General features: G+C 40.7%; 1 long non-coding RNA gene across 1 annotated transcript; it reads left to right on the top strand.

Annotated features, from left to right (window-relative positions):
- Positions 1-2,233: 2,233 nt before the first annotated feature.
- On the top strand, positions 2,234-15,681 carry LOC134807724 (uncharacterized). Its single transcript, XR_010148881.1, has 3 exons — positions 2,234-2,840; positions 14,484-14,636; positions 14,791-15,681. It is a non-coding gene; the product is annotated as an uncharacterized LOC134807724 (long non-coding RNA).
- Positions 15,682-21,891: the final 6,210 nt, after the last annotated feature.

Genomic DNA, 21,891 nt, shown 5'->3' on the forward strand with positions numbered 1-21,891 from the left:
ACACTTTATCTGTAGATAGTTGATGAACTTTGAGATATGTCATGGCTAAGTGGCAGGAAATGATTGAGCCACCTCAAAGGAGTGACTCAAGGTTGCCTTGAAGCTTAGCAGAACCTTTGCCAGAAGGACGCTGGCCCCTGTGTGAATGCATTCCAATGCTTCCAATGCATTCCAGTGCTTCCAGCCTGAAGCATTTGAGGCAGAGGGAGAAAGATCATCAAAAGGCCTGGAGATCCATCTTTGAGAGAGTTGATTTCTCTACTGAATGTGCGCTAGGAAGGCTAGGAAGGCCAGACAAGAGGTCAGACCCTCTGTTTCTCAGGCTGTATCATTAGGAGAAAAGTGAGGCTGCCCCATGTGGAGAAATCCTCTATCTCAGGTGAGAATCCTGCTACTGTCTTGAAAGGTGGCTCAGCTGTTCAGAGGGATCTGCTCAGCAGGACTGGTTTTACACCCTTCAGCAAGCCACATTGGCATAGACGAAACAGTATCACTGTCCTTGATACGGCACCACCTAGAACAAGGTGCTTAAACTGTGGCTGCACCTAAGAATCACCTGGGGAAAGTGTTAAAAACAGATTTGTGGGCCTCACCACAGACCTACTAAATCAGAGCTTTTACTAAGGCAAAGGAAAATGAGGTAAACCTAAGACATAAATTGTGCACATATTTGTACCTTGTTGAACATATAGCTCATCTTGCTAACCAGTCATTGTGATCGAGTAAAAGGTGGCATTGTAGTCTAGTGAAAAAGCATGGGAGACTAATCACCAGAGAAACTCATGTGTAAATAACACTCAATTATGTAATAGTTCAATGACCTTACACATTTTACTTAACCTTCAGAGCTTCAGTTTATTTATCTCTTCTCTCTCTCTCTTTTTTTTTTCCTCTTTTTTGAGATGGAGTCTTGCTCTGTCTCCCAGGCTGGAGTGCGGTGGCGGGATCTCGGCTCGTTGCAAGCTCTGCCTCCTGGGTTCAAGTGATTCTCCTGCTTCAGCTTCCCGAGTAGCTGGGACTACAGACGCCCGCCGCCACCAGCTGATCCTATCAGCTAGGTATCTCTACATAAAAATAAAAATATTAGCTTGGTATGGTGGCACATGTCTGTAGTCTTCACTACTTGGGAGGCTGAGAGGAGAGGACTGCTTGAGCCCTGGAGTCTGAGGCTGTAGTGAGCTATGATCAAGCCACTGCACTCCAGCCTGGGCGACAGAGCCATGCCCTGTCTCTAAAAAAAAAAAAAAAAAAGCAATAGGAACTGAGAAAGTTTAAGTTTCCGTCTCCTTCGGTGTGGATCCAAAGAAATAGACCTTCTGAGTTTCACTGTAACTATATTGTACGGAATTTGTATGTTCTGTACGTAACAATTCTACCATATTGAGTAAGAAGTTTGTGATATTCTGCTTTGCTTCCATTGTATTACAGAAGTTAAAAGCATATTCCTCTGAATGTGCTTTTTTAAAAAAATGATTTCCCAAGGTGAAATAGTAAAGTTTATTCATCCGCCAAACAGATTAGCTGAATACTATGTTGTTCCTTGCACATGGCAAATTTTATGAGTGGACTTGGAAAACAGATTAAAACTATGAAGTACAAAAAGTTTCTTTACTTTGACCTGACACTAAGCGAGACTTAACTGTGTTTCTTCATATGCCAGTAAATTTACAAGCTTTTCAAGTTTGGAATGTCATTTTTTTTTCCCACCTCAGTAGGAAAGGTGTTGTATTTTAGGCACCTATTAGTTGAAAAGAATGTGTATACCATATTGATTTGCAGACAACTTGCAGCCCTCCACAATCTCAAATTTCTCAGGTTGGGAAATATTGTCTTTTGGGAGACATTTTGGGATTGAAGGAGACTTATTTAGGTCAGAAAATTCAAATCCTCTCCTTAGTTTTATGCTGCAGATTTGTTTTTAGGACATTGGAGCTTTCTCACATTCCAGATGAATCCTTAACATTCAGATAATGGGGACCAGTTTCAGCACCTGCACCTGCAGGTTCAGCACTCAGTTGGGGTCAGATGGAAGGGCATTTTTATATCTTCCTATTTGATCTATCACAATCTATACCGAACAGTGTCTCCCAGGTATACTGGCCAGTCAATGGGCCTGTAATTTGCTGTTTCTACAGTAAAAATATGAGAAAAGCATTACATTTGTTAGGTCACAATAATGACTCACAAATCCTTTCAGTAAGTGTGTGTTTGGCGGGGTGGGGGTTAAGAGAGGGAGCAGGGGGAGTATGTACTTTTTGCTTTGCCTAATTTTGGCTCGTTGGTAATGGTAATAGTGTAAATGTGTTTTTCTTTTTATTATAACCCAAATGTTGGAACTCATCGGAGAAATCCATACATCTAAAAGTCAATGCAAAATACAAAAGTCTAACTCAAAAACATTTAAAAAATGATGATCTTTACTATTGTTTTCTTGTGAAGATGGGGGAAGGGTTTCAGTGCATATGTTAGAACAAAACTCCCTAAAAGTCCTCTGTAAGCATCTTTCTTCCGTAAAGTTAGTTTCACTCCACATAGCAGCTGCTCTACTTCTTCCCTTTTCACTTTCTCTTTCCCACCATTTGCCTGAAGCTCCTCATCCCCTTCCTTGTGCCTCCTCAGAATTCTACCAGTGCACCTCATTCAGACATTCATCAAGAAAAAGGCCAGCTGAAGGCAGACAGCCAACAAAACCCAGTCGTTAGCCACAGCCCTGGCTGTCCTCGTCCATCAAGCCTGCCCATTGGGAGCTTCCATTCATCTTACCTGTCTGTTATGGAAGAGCTCAGTGAAGTGGAAAAGGCACGGAGGACTCAGAAGACCTGCTACCAAGAAGCAGTGTGGTACAGTAAGCTTATTTAATGCTAAGCCCCATCTCCCTCATTCTACAATGAGGCTAGTAATTCCCACCTTACCAACCCGATAGGGCTGTATAAGGGCCAAATTCAATGATGCATGCGGTGAAAGTGCTTTAAGAGCTGGAAACACTTTAATACTGCTATGAGATTTAGAATAAGAATGTGATCACTGGACAGGGGTCTTAGAGTTATCTAGTCCTACCCTTTACTTTAACAATGACAAAATTGACAACCCAGAAAGTGTTGTAACTCACTCAAGGCCATATAGGCAGGTGGAAGCAAAACCAGGTTAGAGCTAGTTTTCCCAGTTTGATGGCCTAGAGTTAGAATGAGTTTTCAACTGTTCAATAATGGAACAAACACAGATTGATAAAATGGCTTTCAGTGTTGGAAGTGACGCTAGCAGATTAAGGATAAAATGGAGGAACAGAGTCAGCGATATTGCTGATAGTGGACAACAAGGGAAAACCACATGAAACAGGGCATCGATGTGGGAAAGAGTGATTGAATTCTTTGAGTTGTTGGTCAAGGATGATAGGGAGTCAGTAACATTTGTTATCCTACCTATTCTAAAATGCCACACAAAGATGTGTTTTTTTGGAGTATTTATTTATTTTGAATGATTAATGATAGGTTATCATCTCAAATTGAACTCCCTAATTTCCAGTCTTAATTATGGCTCTACAACAGCTGTGGATATGTTTCAGAAATTCGTTTACTGGAATGAGAAAATTCCCCTTACCCATGAGTCATAAGAATCTTCTTGCAATTGGAGTTTTATTTTAATAAATCCAGTGGTTTTTTTTTTTTTTTTTTTTGAGATGGAGTCTCACTCTCTCGCCCAGGCTGGAGTGCAGTGGCATGATCTCGGCTCACTGCACCCTCCACATACTGGGTTCAAGCAATTCTCCCAGCCTCGCCTCTTGAGTAGCTGGGATTACAGGTGCCCACCACACCCAGCTAATTTGTGTGTGTGTGGATTTTAGTAGAGAATGGGTTTCACCATGTTGGTCAGGCTGGTCTTGAACTCCTGACCTCAGGTGATCCACCCACCTTGGCCTCCCAAAGTGCTGGGATCTGCACCTGGCCAGGCAAATTATTAGGTTCGTGATGTCCAGATTCTCACAATCTGCCTACACATGTTCCTTACCTTTTATTTGGGATTCTCCATCACTTGGGTGAATAGACCTCAGATAAGGCAGATGGCCAGGTCATTCTCTCCTTCTAAATGGCAATGTCATGAGATACCTGATGACCAGATGGTGGCTAGGTGAGGAGCTGGTGCTCCCAGGTAACAGACTGATATGCATTAGGAATGAAGTGAGCTAGTTTACTCTAAGTCTTTGCTTTTGTGTTTCTTCTGTTTACATGTCACATGATGTGTGCTCTTAAAGGTTACTCTGTCATCAAGTGTTACCATTTTTCTTAAGCAATTCCTTCAAGGGAAGTTTCATTACCTCTTTCTTTGAAATGATACTCTCCGTCTGTTTTTGTTGGCAACACATGGAACAATTTCCAGTACCCAATTAAAGTTATGCAGGCTGATTTTCATTCATATGTTGCCAAACACTTCTGACTCTTGTGCATTTTTTAAAAATAAAAAATCAAGGTCCCTTGGTAGTCACTTTCTGAACTTTCTAGAGCTTACATCTGTTCCCAGTCCTCTTTTTGGAGGTACTAATTTTTATTTCTTGTTATGGAGACAGCATTTTTTTTTAATGTGAGGGACAATTCCTTGAAGAGCTCTGATAATGCTCATTCAAGTTCTTACCATAAACAGTGGCCGGAGTATATGTATATTGCCGTGGTTAAAGTATATAACTTTAATATACATTCACAGTTTTTATTATCTTCTTGTACAGATTTGAAATTCTCATGTCTGAAAGCATGTTTTGTCTCATCACATCTTAAACTCTTGGACCTATTCTCAGGATGGACTTAAGGACAATAAGAATTTATCTGCTCATTGCCATATTTACAATTCATCACAATTAATTTCATTTGATATAAAACAGATTCTGAAAGAAACTTTTTCAATTTTAACATGGTTGGATACTTCATGAAAAAAAAAAGCCGTACAGAAGCTAGAAAGAGGGGGTAGATCTGGAGAATGAGAAGAAATTATATATTCTGATCGCAGGCTCTATGGGGGAGAGGGGAGGGAGGGAAAGAGAGAGAGACAGAGGGAGAGAGAGAGAGAGAGAATGAATAAATCCTAGATAGTAGGTGCTGAGATCTGAAACTTCCTTGAATCCAGTCATCCTTGTGCTGAGTGTTTCCTGGGGAAAATGATGCTTGCAGGTGTGTATAAGGTCAAAATAAGTAAGGCACAGGGTTGAGTCTGAGCTATTGGTTGAGAGTTCTAAGAATCTGTGAACCCAAATGATATGGACCACATCGAAGCATGTGGCTGTGTTTCCTCTTTTATTTTTTGCCCAATAAAGTCAATAATTGCACAAGTGGTAAATTATTGGTTAATGATGTCCAGGTACTCACAATCTGCCTACACGTATTGCTTATCTTTTAGCCTTGGGTTCTGTACTACTTGGGTGAATAAACTTCAGATGACATCTGTTGCCATTGGTAGAAAAGCCTGAACTAAGGGGTCTATGCCTGGAAGTGGAGCACAGTTATCACAACACTGATGGGTTGGCTGGGCGCAGTGGCTCACGTCTGTAATCCCAGCACTTTGGGAGGCCGAGACGTGTAGATCACCTGAGGTCAGGAGTTCCAGACCAGCCCGGCCAACATAGCGAAACCTCGTCTCTACTAAAAATACAAAAATTAGCCAGGCATGGTGGCATGTGCCTGTAATCCCAGCTACTAGGGGGTGCTGAGGCAGTAGGCTCACTTGAACCTGGGAGGCGGAGGTTGCAGTGAGCAGAGATTGAGCCACTGTACTCCAGCTTGGGCAACAGAGTGTGACTCTGTCTTAAAAAAAAAAAATGCTGATGGGTTGCAAGATTTTGATAGAAGTGTGGGCCCATTTTGCCATAAATCTATCAGGAAAAAAAGCTGGATCATACCTAAGTTACCGAACCACCTGGGCTTCACTAGTGACCTTATGTGGCAGTGTCAGCCCCAGAGGCAGTCGGGTATGGGGCCATCTGGTAGACAAAATTTTCTCTCTGGCTCCGTCCATGTTCCTGCAAAGGACATGATCTCACTCTTTTTTATGGCTGCCTAGTATTTCATGGTGTATATGTACCACCGTTTACTTTATCCAGTCTACCTTTGATGGACATTTAGGTTAATTCCACATCTTTGCTATTGTGAATAGTGATGCAATGAACATATGCATACATGCATCTTTATGATATAACAATTTCTTTTCCTTTTATACATCCAGTAATGGGATTGCTGGATCGAATGGTAGTTCTGTTTCTAGCTCTTTGAGGAATCACCACACTGCTTTCCATAATGGTTGAATTGATTTACGCTCCCACCAATGGTGCATAAGTGTTCTCTTTTCTCCACAACCTTGTCAGCATTTGTTATTTTTTGACTTGTTAATAATAGCCATTCTGGCTGGTGTGAGATGGTATCTCCTTGTGGTTTTGATTTGCATTTCTCTAATGATGAGTGATATTGAGCTTTTTTTCATATGCTTGTTGGCCACATCTATATCTTCTTTTGAAGTGTCTGTTTTGTGTCTTTTGTCCACTTTTTAATGGGGTTGCTTGTTTTTTTCTTATAAATTTGTTTAAATTCCTGATAGATGCTGGATACTAGACCTTTATCAGATGCATAGTTTGCAAATATTTTCTCCCATTCTGTAGGTTGTCTGTTTTCTCTGTTTCTTTTGCTGTGCAGAAGCTCTTTTGTTTGATTAAATCCCATTTGTCAATTTTTGCTTTTGTTGCAATTACTTTTGGCATCTTTGTCATGAACTCTTTGCCTGTTCCTATGTCCAGAATGGTATTGCCTGGATTGCCTTCTAGGGTTTTTATAGTTTTGGGTTATACATTTAAGTCTTTAATCCATCTTGAGTTTGTTTTCATACATGGTGTAAGGAAGAGGTCCAATCTTCTGCATATGGCTAGCCAGTTATCCCAGTACCATTTATTGAATAGGAAGTCCTTTCCTCATTGCTTGTTTTTATCAGCTTTGTCGAAGATCAGATGGTTGTAGATGTGTGGCCTTATTTCTGGGCTTTCTGTTTTGTTCCATTGGCCATTATCCTTAGCAAACTAACACAGGAACAGAAAATCAAATACTGCATGTTCTTACTTATAAGTGGGAGCTAAATGATGACAACACATGGACACAAAGACGGGAACAACAGGCGCTGGGGCCAACTTGAGGGTGGAGGGTGGGAGGAGGGAGAGGATCAGAAAAAATAACTATTGGGTACTAGGCTTAGCATCTGGGTGACAAAATAATCTGTACAAAAAACCTCTGTGACATGAGTCTATTTATATAACAAACTTGCACATGTACCCCTGAACCTAAAATAAAAGTTATTTTTTTTTTCTCTCTCTCTAAAAGGCATTTGTAACCAGGAATGAAGCTTTGAATTGAACAGTCAATTCTTGGGGTTGGTGGACTTATCTTGGATGTGATAGTGGTGTGTTGAAGGAGGAAGAATAAAAGGCGTGCTTTAAAGAGAGATGAAGGATTCAAAAATAAGTGACTTTGTTTTATATCCTAAGCTACTAAAGCAGGAACTATCTGTTGCATAATATTAATTCTATGAGATTTTCCTTAAAACTGGAAAACAGAGAAGTCACTTTCCAATTGTAAAGGATGCTTATGTTTTTAATTATTACATTCAATCTAGAATATGTAAAAATCCCATAAAAGGGTAAAATGTCAATATTTAGATAACAGAGGTCATGGTATTATGCAAACATGGTGAATCCTAGAAGGCTTTAGGCAGATTTTTCTCTCTCTCACTTGGGAGAAAGAGCGCATCCTAACAGTCTCTGGTCGGTGTTATTTATCTGAAAGGGGAATTTCTACTTGTTTTGAATGAAACAAAAATATCTAGGGCATACTTTGATAGGTAGAAACAAAATGTACAATTTTGGGGTCTTAGTATTTCTGTGGTATTTGTCTAATTAGAATCTCATTTGACTGCGTGTATTCCCAAGCTAGCATAGAATTCTTTTTTTTTTCAAAAAGCCATAAAATTACACATCACAGAACGTTAATTCTGAATAAAAGACTTGAGCAGGAAATAGGAGTTTTATGGCCTTTTAACTCTTTTGTATGACTTACCTTGCAACTCAGTGGTGAAGAAGAGCATCATGGGAAGCTTATGACTTTGAAATCATACTGATCAGGGTTTGAATTGTTGCTGTAGCATTTGCTAGCAAGTGTGACCTTGAACCTCAGTTTCCTTATTCATAAAATCGACCTTGTTATAAGAATAAGAAATCTGTGGCCAGGTGCAGTGACTCACACCTGTAATCCCAACACTTTGGGAAGCTGAGACAAAAGGATCGCTTGAGCCCAGGACTTTGAGACCAGCCTGGGCTACAGGGCAAAATGCTTTCTCTGCAAAAGATATAAAAAAAAAAAAAATAGCTGGGCATGGTGGCGCGTCCCTGTAGTCCTGGCTAGTTGGGAGACTGAGGTGGGAGAATTACCTGAGTCCAGGAGGTTGAGGCTGCAGTGAGCCGAGATAGTGTCACTGCACTTCAGCCTGGGTGACTGAGCAAGACTCTGTCTCACAAAAAAAAAAAAAAAAAAAAAAAGAAAAATTTGTTAAATAATGTTCCAGGCACCTAGCAGTTACTCTTTAATGGTAACTATTATTATGAGGACATGTGTTTTTTATTCATGAGTTGTACTTTTATGTGTATACATTCGTATAAAATCTATACATAATATTTTTTAGGTTCTTACATCTTGCCATCTTTTCAGAAATATACATCATATTAGTAAGCATCAACAATTGATTACATCAGTAATCAACCCCCTTTGTCCAACAAGACAGTATAAAATTATAAAAACTGTAACTTATTTTATGCATTGTATATACAGATATTATTTTACATTCATTTATAGTCTGCATCTATGATTCCTTTTGTACTTGGGCACAAAGTCTAAAGATTGTATTTAGAGTTATCTAAAACCTATGAAAAATTATTAGAGGGCAGAGTTCAACAGAATTTTAAGGAGCAAAGGAAATAAGATAATTTCAAAAGATAATGAAGTTAAGTAAATGTGAAAAAAAAAATCTCCATTGGAAATCAAGGGAAAGGAAACAATAAGATGCCACTCCCCACTTAATGAAATAACAAAGAAAAGAAGAAAAATTGTAAGATAGAAGTTGAAATTCTTAAAATGACAATACCCCAAATTTGAAGAAAAAGTAATGAAAATGATTTTTTTAATTATTTTTGGTAAGAGCACATTTTGAAGGAAAAAAATCATCACAGAAAGCTGATTTGATTATATTTATTGAGAATGAAAATTGTTTATTTACTTTGACTCAATATCCAACTCCTCCCAGGAATTTAGAATGCATTGATTCAGGGAAAGGCTATTGAAGATATATGTTCTTTACAACATTTGAAGCAACGTAAATGTTTAAATTTGGGGGATGGTTAAGCAAATCTCAGCATAGTCATTTAATGGGCTATTGTGAAGTGGGTGAAAAATCATGAAGACTATAAAGCATGTGAAAAATTGCGAATGACAGACTTTTAAAGAGAAAAGAAAAACATAAAAATTGATTATAGGCTATGAACACAGTATGCTTTTTTAAGTGGTCCTTCTCTATGCTGGGAGGAGGCTGGTCTGGCTCATTTCTCAAGTCCTTGACATCCCCAGGTCCGGTGAGAGATGTTCTCCCTTGAGTCCTCCTTCCCTACCCCTAAAGCCAGCTTGCTGCTTACAGAAAATACCTTTTGACCTCTCTCCGGTTCCTTTGACCCACACTTCATTATACGACTAAATTCTTTAAAGAACAATTCTGCCTTGTGTTTTAGTGTCCTCATAGATGTCTAAATCCAGTTCTTTTCTGTTTACAATTTAGTATCCACAGGGCTCCAGCACAGATCCTTAGGGGAAAGGGATCGTGCTGGAGAAAAATCTGAGCTGCAAACACAACGCTGTACTGAAAATGACACCTTCCTTCTGGTCCTTACCAGTGTGCTTCGCCTAAGCATGCATGCCACATATTTCCTTTCCTTATGATGGGTTTTTAGCAAAAAAGCTTCTCACTTTTCTAGTAAATAGCCCTGCATGGGCGATTCCATCAAACATCCAGTCATGCCCAAACCCATCTGAATTTAGATTGAGCATGTTCCAATGCTATTCCGCTGAAACCACCAGTCCTCCCCTGACCCTTGACATAAGGTTTTGAAGGGTATCTGTGTTGCATATTGTGAGCTTTGAATAGACTATATTATTATGTAAAATCCTTACACTTTTTTTTTCTTTTCTGAACTAGTTTGGTAATTTCCAGGATGGTTTTCACAGAGTCCATTTGTTTCTATGTGTTTTGACAATATAGTCTTAGTTCTGCTACTGGATAGTTATATAAACTTAGACAACTGTTTAATTTGCAATTCTGAATTTGCAAAAAGAGCAGGTAGACTTCAATGTGTTTAAAGCTCTCTTCAGAAAACTCTGGGAACTCTTGACTAAGGAAAAGAAGAGCTTCTTAAGGGGATCTTTGATCGTCCTTTCAAATCCCCAGGGACTCAGCCTGTATTCTTACTTGCCACTGCCTACTTTCTCTTTTGGGGTTGAATAGCCTTCAGATTTTCATCAGCATGAGGTTTTGTATTTTCAGATCTTATTGTCTTTTTTGTGTGTGTGCTGAAAGGAAGCAAATATGTCCTTATAGCTTTGAGTTTTCCTGTTGTAGGGAGACAGACAAAATATAACCAAGGCAATCATTCTAGAAATTTAAAAAATAATCATAGTTGCGTTCGTAATCTATGTTTCCCAAGTTCCTTTTTTTGTTTTGTTTTGTTTTCAGGAGAAAGCACGAACATAGTCCCAAGTTCCTTGTTCAGTTGGTAGCTGGAAATGCGTTTTAGATGATGCTGAAGGTTGCTTTTAGATAGCTGAGTTTCAGAGTAAGCTACTCATAAGGTAGCCTGAGATAGCTGCTACTGCCAGGTCTGGTGGTACACTGTATTTTCAATCTGTTTTCTAATCTTCTTTCATTTAGTGTTTTCACCCATTCTTCCATTCATCCATTCATCTATCAATCTATTTCATATTGAATCTCACAACTTGCTATTCAGAAATGAATAAGATTCATGGCCAGGTGTGGTGGCTCATGCCTGTAATCCCAGCACTTTGGGAGGCCGAGGTGGGCAGATCACTTGAGCTCAGGAGTTTGAGACCAGCCTGGGCAACATAGTGAGATCCTGTCTCTACTAAAAACACAAAAAAATTAGCTGGGCATGGTGGCGCGTGCCTATGGTCCCAACTACTTGGGAGGCTGAGGTGGGAGGATTGCTGGAGCCCAGGAGGCAGAGGTTGCAGTGAGCTGAGTTCACGCCGTTGTACTCCAGCCTGGGTGACAGAGTAATACCCTGCCTCAAACAAAACAAAACAAAACAAAACAAAACAAAAAACAGCATGGCCAACATGGCGAAACCCCGCCTCTACTAAAAATACAAAAATTAGCCAGGCATGGTGACGCGCACCTGTAATCCCAGCTACTCGGGAGGCTGAGGCAGGAGGATTGCTTGAACCTGGGTGGCGGAGGTGGCAGTGAGCCAAGATCGCACCACTGCACTCCAGTCTGGGCTTTCAGTGAACTTACAGGATATAAAGGAGCAATGTATTGCTGAATGTGAGAAATATAACAATTCAATCATGCACAAAATGAAAAAGCAGCACATTGCAGCCGGTATCTGGCTAGGTTTTAAAGAAGAAAACTTTTTTTTTTTTTTTTTAATGAAGACAGGGAAGTACAGAGATTTTCAGGCAGAGGCAATAGTATATGCAAAAGCGCTGATATAGAAAGTAGTGTGGTATGTCGGGGCCATAATGAGAGATCAGCTGGCTGAACAGGGGCCACATCATGAAGAGCTTTGAGTGTCTTGCTAAAGAGCTTGGATTTGATCCTGTAGAGAATGGGGAATCATTGAGGGATTTCAGACAGAGGGAGGTGTGATTCTATTTGTGCCTTGGAAGAATGGATTGACGGTAGACAAGACTAGAGGTGGAAAGAGCAGCTATAAACATGTCCAAGCAAGAGAAGCAGGACCCAGGCATTATTAGTTAGGATTAGAACAAAGATGAACTAAAATATTTAGGAGGTAAAATGGACAGAAATGGGCATGTTTGGTATTGGACATGAAGAAGAGAAAGGAAGTCAGGGATGACTTATTTGTTCTGGCTCAGGAAACTCAGAAACTTTTGTGGTCATATACTTAGAGGCACTGGAGAGGTAGTTAGGGTTCCTGGTTAAGGTGTTATGATAGACACCTCCAAATACAATTGCTTAAAGAAAGATAAAGTTTATCTTTCAGTTCTTTAAATGTCAGAATAGGTGGCTCAGGCGGCTCAAAACTTTTGGAGACCTAGGCTCCTTCTACCCTTTTTTTCTGTCATTCACAACATGTGGTTTCCATATCAAGATCTGGGATAATTGCTCCAGCCCTGGCCATCATGGACACACTGCACACACACCTTCTCTTTGGGGGAATGATTCAGAGGCTGAGCTCATCATTTCTGCCTACATTCACTCTGCTCACATTTGTTGATCAATCTTAATCAAAACACCATAGCTAGATGTAAGAGAGGCCAGAAAATGTTTTCACTTGGGCGGCTATGTACCATTGAAAATTCTGGTGTTCCATTATTAAAGGAATCAGGGGAGATTAACGGAATCTAGAGGACAATCAGCAGTGTTTGTCACATGTATGCTGTTTCAAGTGCCTGTTGGATATCCAAGTGGAAATGTCCTGTATGTATCTTGAATATGTAGGCTTAGAAACCAGGAAAGAGTCTAAACTGAACAAAAAAATTTCAATTCAGGGCATTAACACTCTTCATTCTTTGGCCCCACCCCCCCCAGCAGAGATTGCCAATTCTCCCTAAGTATCCATTCTCTCCACCTTCCTATTAGTGATAGGAATTGCAGAAGACCAGGTGACTGCTCAGCTACAGACTCCACCTACTAGCCTCCCTTGCAGATAGGTATTGCCATGTCATGAAGGTCTGAACTTCTTTAACTATATGTGTGTGTATATATATATATATATATATATATATATATATATATATATATAATTTTTTTTTTTTGAGACAGGGTCTCGCTCTGTCACCCAGGCTGGAGTGCAGTGGCATGATCATGGCTCACTGCAGACTTGACCTCCTGGGTTCAAACCATCTTCCCATCTCAGCCTCCTGAGTAGCTGGGACAACAGTTGTGTGCCACCATGACTGGCTACTTTTTAATTTTTTGTAGAGATGGGGTTCTTCCTATGTTCCCTAGGCTGGTCTCAAACTTCTGAACTCAAGCAATACTCCCTCCTTGGCCTCCCAAAGGGAGAACTGAACTTTTTTTTTTTTTTGAGATGGAGTCTTGCTCTGTCACTCAGGCTGGAGTGCAGTGGCGTGATCTTGGCTCACTGCAACCTCTGCCTCTTGGGTTGAAACGATTCTCCTGCCTCAGCCTCCCGAGTAGCTGAGATTACAGGCACATGTTACCAAGCCTGGCTAATTTTTGTATTTTTAGTAGAGACAGGGCTTTACCAGGTTGGCCAGGCTGGTCTCGAAGTTCTGACCTCGGGTGATCTGCCCACCTCGGCCTCCCAAAGTGCTGGGATTAGAGGCGTGAGCAGCCACCGTGCCCAGCCAGAACTGAACTTTTTAATGAAAAAAAATTTTTTTTAATTTCCTCTCCAAGCATAGTGGCTCATTCCTGTAATCCCAATGCTTTGGGAGGCTGAGGCAGGAGGATCACTTGAAGCCAGCCCAGCCTGGGCCGCATAGTGAGACCATCATCTCTACAAGAAACTAAAAAATTAGCTGGGCTTGTTGGTGTGCACCTGTAGTCCCATTTACTGGGAAGTGTGAGGCAGGAGGTTGAGCTCCGGAGCGTAAGCAGCAGTGAGCTATGATCACACCACTGCACTCCAGTCTGGGCGACAAAGCAAGGCCTTGTCTCTATTAAAAAGAAAAATCTGAAACCCTAAATGGAGAAGGAAGAGAGATGTTGAGTCAGCCCACTGGAGCAGTAGTGGAGAACAGAATGCTGGCAACTTGAGACCCTGCACATTTTGGCCTGATGCTTCCAACTTTCATATTTAAATTACTTTTCTTTAACTTTCTTAGTTCTTTTTCCAACCATCAAACTGAAGGTCTTAGAGTCACAGAGTTGCTTTATTTCCATTTAACCAAGAGCAATGTCATTGTAGTACAAAAACAATTCTTTAATGTAGCTGTCACTTAAAAAAATACCAGGGAAATAATTGTAGCCTTCATTTCTCTCTGCCTTGTTCTGTACTTAGGTATGTGACACTTTCCACCATAAAATTGCAAGTCCTTAGTCCCATTTCTTATTTATTCATCTCTGTACCCTTATGTCTATCATGTTGTAGGTTCTGCATAAATGGATTTTGAAGTGATTAAAACCACCATTATTCCTGGCTCAATCAGCTGGTTGAAGAAGCAGCTCTCCTATTTCACCTTTCCTCTCTCTTCCAGCCCCATTGCAATCAGAAGATTATTTATGGAAAAAAGCAAAATGGAGATATTTAAAAGACTGAGAGAGACAGCAGAAAGCTGCTTAAGAAATTGCTCTGAGTCCACAGGAGGGAAGCACAAAGGAGATGGGATAATAGTGTTATACACTACATGGTAAGTGTAATAAACTCCAAGCTGGGAGGACAGCAAGGGCACTCTGTGTGGGTTAATTGGTGCCCTGCCTACGCTCGAGAGAGAATAAATTTTCAACCACATCAAAGTCTTCTCCAGAAAAAAAAAAAAAGCTCATTAAAAATCCCATTTCCAGGAACCCTGGCAGCCAGACAATAAGAAGGCTAAAAAACAACAACAACAACAACAACAAAAATCACCTCTATTTGGCCTACTACTCCCTCAAACATTAAACTATTTGCCTTGAAAAGAACAAAGAAAGTATGTAAGTAATATGTTTAAATTCAACTTCTTAGAAAGTGGAGTGATTTAGCTAGGGTTGGCTTCGATCAATCTGAGACCTCCAAAGCCTCAAAATGTATTATTTAGAACTGTGAAAAAATTCACCTTTAGATACTCCTCTGTCCTGTCCTCATGAAATGTTTACAGTGTGGTACATAGATGCATACAAAATTGTACAACTCATGATGGGGAAAAAAGGCAGATTGCATTCATTTTCGATGGAAGAATCGGTAGTTCATAGTTTTTCTCCCACAATTTGCCTCATTTATCCCAAGATTGTGTATCACTGTGAGCTCACTGATGGCAGGGAACATACCTTACTCAATTTTTAAGACTTTTACAATTTGGAATAATTTTAGATTTATGGAAAAGTTGCAAAGATATTATAGAAAATTCTCATATATCCTTCACCCAGCATCCCCTAACATTATCATTTTACATAACCAGGGTACATTTGTTAAAACTAAGAAGTTACATTAGTACAATGCTATTAATTAAACTACAGACTTTATCCAGATTTCGCCAGATTTTCCACAAATATCCTTTCACTATTCTGGAATTCAAGCCAGGATACCACATTCCATTTAGATCACTGTTGCGTTTAGATCATTTTTGCATTTAGATCTTATTCACTTTTATATTTCTGGTACCCAGGATGGTGACTAATAGGTACTCAGTGTATATTTGCCGAGAGAACAAGCCAGAAAATCCAACTAGAATTGAATGCTCACATACTGAAGAGGGGACTGGGGTGGGGGCCATGGAAGTAGCAGACCTGGATCTAGCACTCAGCAGGGCCTACTTCTGTCTCAAAAGCTTCAAAAGGGTGGAGGGGGCAGGAGACAGTTTCAATGAGCTGAAGAGTGAGTGGGAAGAGGAGACTGAGTGTAGAGAACTTGCAAAGCAGATTGTCAATGAAAGCAAAGGCAGAAAAGATACAGTAATTGAAGGAGAATAAATGTCATAAAAGTAGTTTTAGGAAAGGGAATAGTGAGCTGTTTTGTAGTCTGAGAAAAGGGAAACTTGAAACGGTAGGGGTGTGTTGGGGATTGAAGACCCAGTAAAGAAGAGATGATTGCTGAAATAATGCCCAGGAAAAAGCAGGGGGAATATGATTTGGAGTCTAGGTGGAAGTGGGGTCTTGCAGAGACTTATGAAAATTATTGGAATATCTGCTATGTAGTAAGGAAAATTAAATCAACTAAGAATGAAAGAAAAGAATGACATCATTATTGAAAGCCCAGAGATAATCAGGTTATTATATTTTGGGTCTGGCGCTAATGACACTTAGTGCCACTCTTAGACTGCCAGACTCCCTGAGGACATGCAGTTTCAGGGAGTCTGGTAGTCTAAGTGTGGCACCAATGCGAGTCTTTTTAAATTAACTTTTTCATTTCTGTTCATAAGACTACATCATCGGTCAAATCATTTACTTTGTCCCAAGATTTGGTAACAGGCTTCATTGAATTCATAATGAATAACTTTTGTTTTGTGTTGGGATTCCATAGAGTAACTTGGATATATTAACACTGGAATTTTTCTATGTTGTTTATAGCAAATTATTCTAGTACTATTTATCCTAATAAAAACAGTAACTATAATCAGAATTTTTTGAGCAGCTACTGTGTTATAGCAATGTACTAGACATTTTGTGGACTCTACAAGGCATCTCCATTTCAACTGTGGGAAGAGTCTTGGAGAGAGTCATTCTTTCCACAAGTATTCATGAAGCATCCTCCATGTGTCAGGTTTCACCTGAGGCAATTGGGATACATCAATGAGAAAGTGAGACAAAGGTCTCTGACCTATGATGTCACATTTTAGCAGAAAATCCAAGTGGGTAAATGATTTACCTAAATTCACAAATGTAATAAGTAGCTGCAATGACCTTTACTAATTTTTGGCTGCCTTGTGTCCATTTCACCTTCTTTTGGAGGGGAATTTTACTTTCCCTATTTGATGCAGTTTTGTAGGAGTGTTAGTCAAGGTATCCTGTTTTCCCTAATTCCTATACACTACGTATATGAATAGTCTTGACTAGGCCAGTTGAATGCTTTTTTTTCTCTGAAATATGACTCCTGTATATAGAGAAAAAAGTACTGAGAATCATTGAAACTTATCCACCCTTCTAGTTTCCTAAGATTTTTTCTAAATGAGATCCCTTGGTGTGTTTATAGGGTTTGTCTTTTCCAAGACTAATTTACTAGACTTCCCTTCAATTCAGAGAGCTCCTCCAAAGCATTCCGTCATCATCATCATCATCATCATTTTTGCTTACACTAGCTTTTGTTAGTTTCTGTTGCTTACTATCAGGAACCTGGATTTGTGATTCCAGAATCAACCCTTTGATTACATTTAGCTTCACTAACATACATTCTGTGATACATTGGAATTCCTGAGAGATTGTCCAAGGATTTTTTTGTTAGCATATATATTCTGACTGGAAAATTTTCTGTCTTTAGACAGAACTGGGCATTGACTTATCTGTGTTTCTTGATTTTGAGCATGACTTAGAAAGGATGTCCCCTGCTTCATTTCTCTTGGGACATGTAACAGGCTAGACAGAATACCCAATCAGCTTTTACTCAGTTGGCCTTCCTACCATTGTGGAATTTGGCATTTACAAGTGGTTGATGCAATGTTATTTCAGCATGGGCCCAGTCAACAGCTCCCACCACCTCTGGAGACTTCCATCGCTAGAATCTTACACTGCAGACCCTGTTCATTGATATTCAGGTGACACAAGCACAAGAGGAATAGCTGACATTGCTGTCACTTGCAGGGTCATCCTATATTTGTAGAAACATGGAATTATTGTTGCTAGCCTTGCTGCCTTGCTGCAGCATTGTACTAACCCCAGGGCACCATTCACATTGTAAGCATCATGAGTGGCACTCCCAGAGTCCGAAAATGATGCCTGGTGTGGAATTGGCTTCCTGTCTATTTCTTCCTGCTTGGCGTGTTCTCCTGGATGCTGGCCCAGACTTCTTTCTTAGGACTCTTCATGGCTGCTTCCTCATGCCATCTCTAATTAAGGCTCAAAACTTAGCTCTACGCTCAGAATTTATTTTTCTCATCTGTTTTATCTAAGAGCTAATTCCTGGATATGCCATGTGTGTGCAGAAACTCTCACTACTCTTCCCCCTTTGCCTGCCTGACTCCTGATATTGCCTCTCCTTGCTTTCTCTGTTGGGTGCACCAAAGACCTGCTCTACCAGTACAGTTCTCTGTAGGTGTAAGTTCAGGCCCACTTCTAAAATTGGTGGAGCCCAGTGCAAGGCTACAAGTGAGTGCCCACGTGCTATGCTGTCTAAATATTTACAAGTGATACTTCAAGCTAATAAAATACCTTCTGTCCACCTACCTTGACTAATATATCTTCATAATGACTTAGAAGATCAGGGGTCTTGGACTTCTGCAAGTTTTGCTTCTGAACATAGCAGCAGGGAGAACCTGTCCTGCAGTTCATATTCTGGCTCTGCCTTCTCTTCTCACTCTAGGTCTGTCTTATACAATGAGAGGTCTCATGTGCATGTGTGTGGAAACTCTATCCCATATTTACAATCCCCATTCGCATCCCCACAAATGGCTCTCTATTGGCCATTCCCTGGGCCTAAGGATGTTCTTGTCATTGGTGTGGTCTCTCCTCAAGAGACAGGGCCTAGGGAAGAGGCATTCTCTGGCTCTAGAAGTGAGCTCAGGGACACTTTGGCAGAGAATTTTGGGGTCCAGGTACAAGAAGCCTGGTCTAGAGGGAGAGAAGCAGGTTGAGGATGAGCATATACCCTTGGCTCCAGAAAGGTCTTGATCTGTGAGAAGGAAGATGGCTAGAGAAGGCCAGGAGTCTTCTTTGCCCAAGCTTAAGTATGCAATGGTAAAAGGTAGAGCCAGTCTCATGCTTCTGTAACGCTGGGAGTACAAGCCAGTTTAGCCATGCTCTTCCTCTTCACAAGGGACATTTTGGGGCAATGGGAAGTAATGGTTATCTTTATACTCAAGATGAGGAAAAACTGTAAAATATGGTGTTTCTGACCTACTTCTCAGAAGGTGATGATCATAAAAAGTATTCCATTGTCTCTGGATCTTGAGGTAGTTATGTAAGCAATATGACTAGCTGTTTTAGAATAGTACTGTGGACACAAATGCCAAGTCCAAATAAGAAACTGTGCAAATATCACGTGTAGGGGAGAAAGCTCTACATTGCTCAAAACTTCAGTGGATAAATTCACTCTTAATTTCATGCAAGAACAAATGTCAAGTTGCTTTACAGCTACTTTGTCTTTATTAAATTTAATAATCATTTGTTGAATGTCTATTATGTTTTGAATTCTAACTGGAATGCTATAGAACTAGATGATAAAATGTGAGTTGTACCTTGAGGGATAAGAAGGGCTTTACTGGGTGAGTAAATTGGAAGAATGTCTTTGAGAAGCAAGTTTCCTCATCTGTAAAAAATAGTGATAGTGCTTACCTTACAGGGATTTTATGAAGATTAAAAGGGTAACAAAGGCAAGACACATAGCTTATACTCAATAAATTTTAAATATTCCTGTTTTCTGTTTTTTTTTTTGATGGGGGAGAAAAGACAAAGAAAGTGGATTGAGAACATAATGACTTGTTTGACAAGCTGGGTGCAGCTTGTGTTGTTAGAATACAGTTTGCACAAGAGAAGTGACTGGAGATTAGTCTAAAGAGCTCATTGAAACCAGACTGTATTATCTGACGAGTAGTTCACGTATGTCCTATAGGAAAGAGGACTCAGTGAATGGCCTGATGAGAGGGCTAACACAAGGAGATTTGCCATTTTAGAAAATTCATTTGTGTAGTGTCATAGAGGATGGTTTGGAGATAGAAGAGACTGGCAACAGGCTGATCTGCAATCATTCAGATAATAACATGAGGTGATCTCAAACTAAGACTCTGGCTATGGAATACTTAAGAGAGGACAAATGTTAGTGGCCAAGTCAATGGTATTTGGTACAAAAGGTTAGAAAGTTTAAGTGACAAAGATACTTGAAGGTTTCTGGCTGTTGCAACAGCTTGTTTGGAGGGACTATCAACTGGGATAGGCATGACAGATTAGAGAAAGTTTTGTGGGGCAAACCTAGAATTGAAAACATGAGACATCCAGTGCAGATGCCCAGCTGGCCATTGGTAACAGAGAGATCACAGTGGAAATACAAATCTGGGGTCTCCTTCATTTGTATGATAACTGAGACATTCTCCCAATGCACTCACCTGGTGATATGGTTTGGCTCTGTGTCCCCACCCAAATCCCATCTTGAATTGTAACTCTCATAATTCTCACGTGTTGTGGGAGGGGCCCAGTGGGAGATAATTGAATCATGGGAGCGGCTTCCTCCATACTTTTCTCATGGTAGTGAATAAGTCTCACAAGATCCGATGGTTTTATAAGGGGTTTCCATTATTGTTTCTCTCTCATTTTCTCTTGTCTGTTGCCATGTAAGACGTGCTTTTGCCTTCTTTCATGATTGTGAGGCCTCCCCAGCCACGTGGAACTGTGAATCCATGAAACCTCTTTTTCTTTATAAATTACCCAGTCTTGGGTATGTCTTTATCAGCAGCATGAAAATGGACTAATACAGCAAATTGGTACTGGTAGAGTGGGGTGCTGCTGTAAAGATACCCAAAAATGTGGATGCAATTTTGGAACTGGGTAACAGGCAGAGGTTGAAACAGTTTTGAGGGCTCAGAAGAAGACAGGAAAATGTGGGAAAGTTAATTTCCTAGAGACTTGTTGAATGGCTTTGACCAAAATGCTGATAATGATATGGACAATGAAATCCATGCTGAGGTGGTCTCAGATGGAGATGAGGAACTTTTTGGGAACTGGAGTAAAGGTGACTCTTGCTATGTTTCAGCAAAAAGACTGGCAGCATTTTGCCTCTGCCCTAGAGGGACTTCGAACTTGAGGGAGATGATTTAGGGTATCTGGCAGAAGAAATTTCTAAGCAGCAAAGCATTCGAGATGTGACTTGGGTGCTATTAAAAGCATTCAGTTTTAAAAGGGAAACAGAGCACATAAAAGTTTGGAAATTCACAGCTTGAAGATGAGATAGAAAAGAAAAACCCATTTTCTGAGGAGAAATTCAAGCCAGCTGCAGAAATTTGCATGGGAGAAGCCAAATGTTAATCCCCAAGACAATGGGGAAAATGTCTCCAGGGCATGTCAGAGACCTTTGTGGCAGCCCCTCCCATCACAGGCCTAGAGGCCTAGGAGGAATAAACGGTTTCGTGGGCTGGGCCTAGGGCCCCCCCTGCTGTGTGCAGCCTAGGGATTTGGTGCCCTGCATCCCAGCCACTCCAGCCTTGGCTAAAAGAGGCCAAGGTACAGGTTGGGCCATGGCTTCAGAGAATTCAAGCCCCAAGCCTTGGCAGCTTTCACAAGATGTTGAGCCTGTGGGTGCACAGCGTCAAGAATTGAGGTTTGGGAACCTCCGCCTAGGTTTCAGAGGATGTATGGAAACACCTGGCTGTCCAGGTGCAAGTTTGCTGCAGGGGTGGAGCCCTTATGGAGAACCTCTGCTAGGGAAGTTCAGAAAGGAAATGTGGGGTTGAAGCCCCCACACAAAGTCCCCACTGGGGTGCTGTCTAGTGGAGCTGTGAGAAGAGGGCCGTCATCCTCCAGATCTCAGAATGGTGGATCCAGTGACAGCTTGCACCATGCACCTGCAAAAGCTGCAGACACTCAATGCCAGCCCATGAAAGCATCTGGGAGGGAGGCTGTACCCTGCAAAGCCACAGGGGTGGAGCTGCCCAAGACCATGGGAACCCCTGTTGCATCAGCATGCTGTGGATATGAGACATGGAGTCTAAGGAGGTCATTTTGGAGCTTTAAGATTTGACTGCCCTGCTGAATTTCAGACTTGCATGGGGATTTTAGTTCATTTTGGCCAATTTCTTTCTTTTGCAATGGGTGTATTTATCCAATGCC

This window comes from Pan troglodytes, chromosome 11, assembly GCF_028858775.2.
Source record: "Pan troglodytes isolate AG18354 chromosome 11, NHGRI_mPanTro3-v2.0_pri, whole genome shotgun sequence".
Lineage (NCBI taxonomy): Eukaryota > Metazoa > Chordata > Mammalia > Primates > Hominidae > Pan > Pan troglodytes.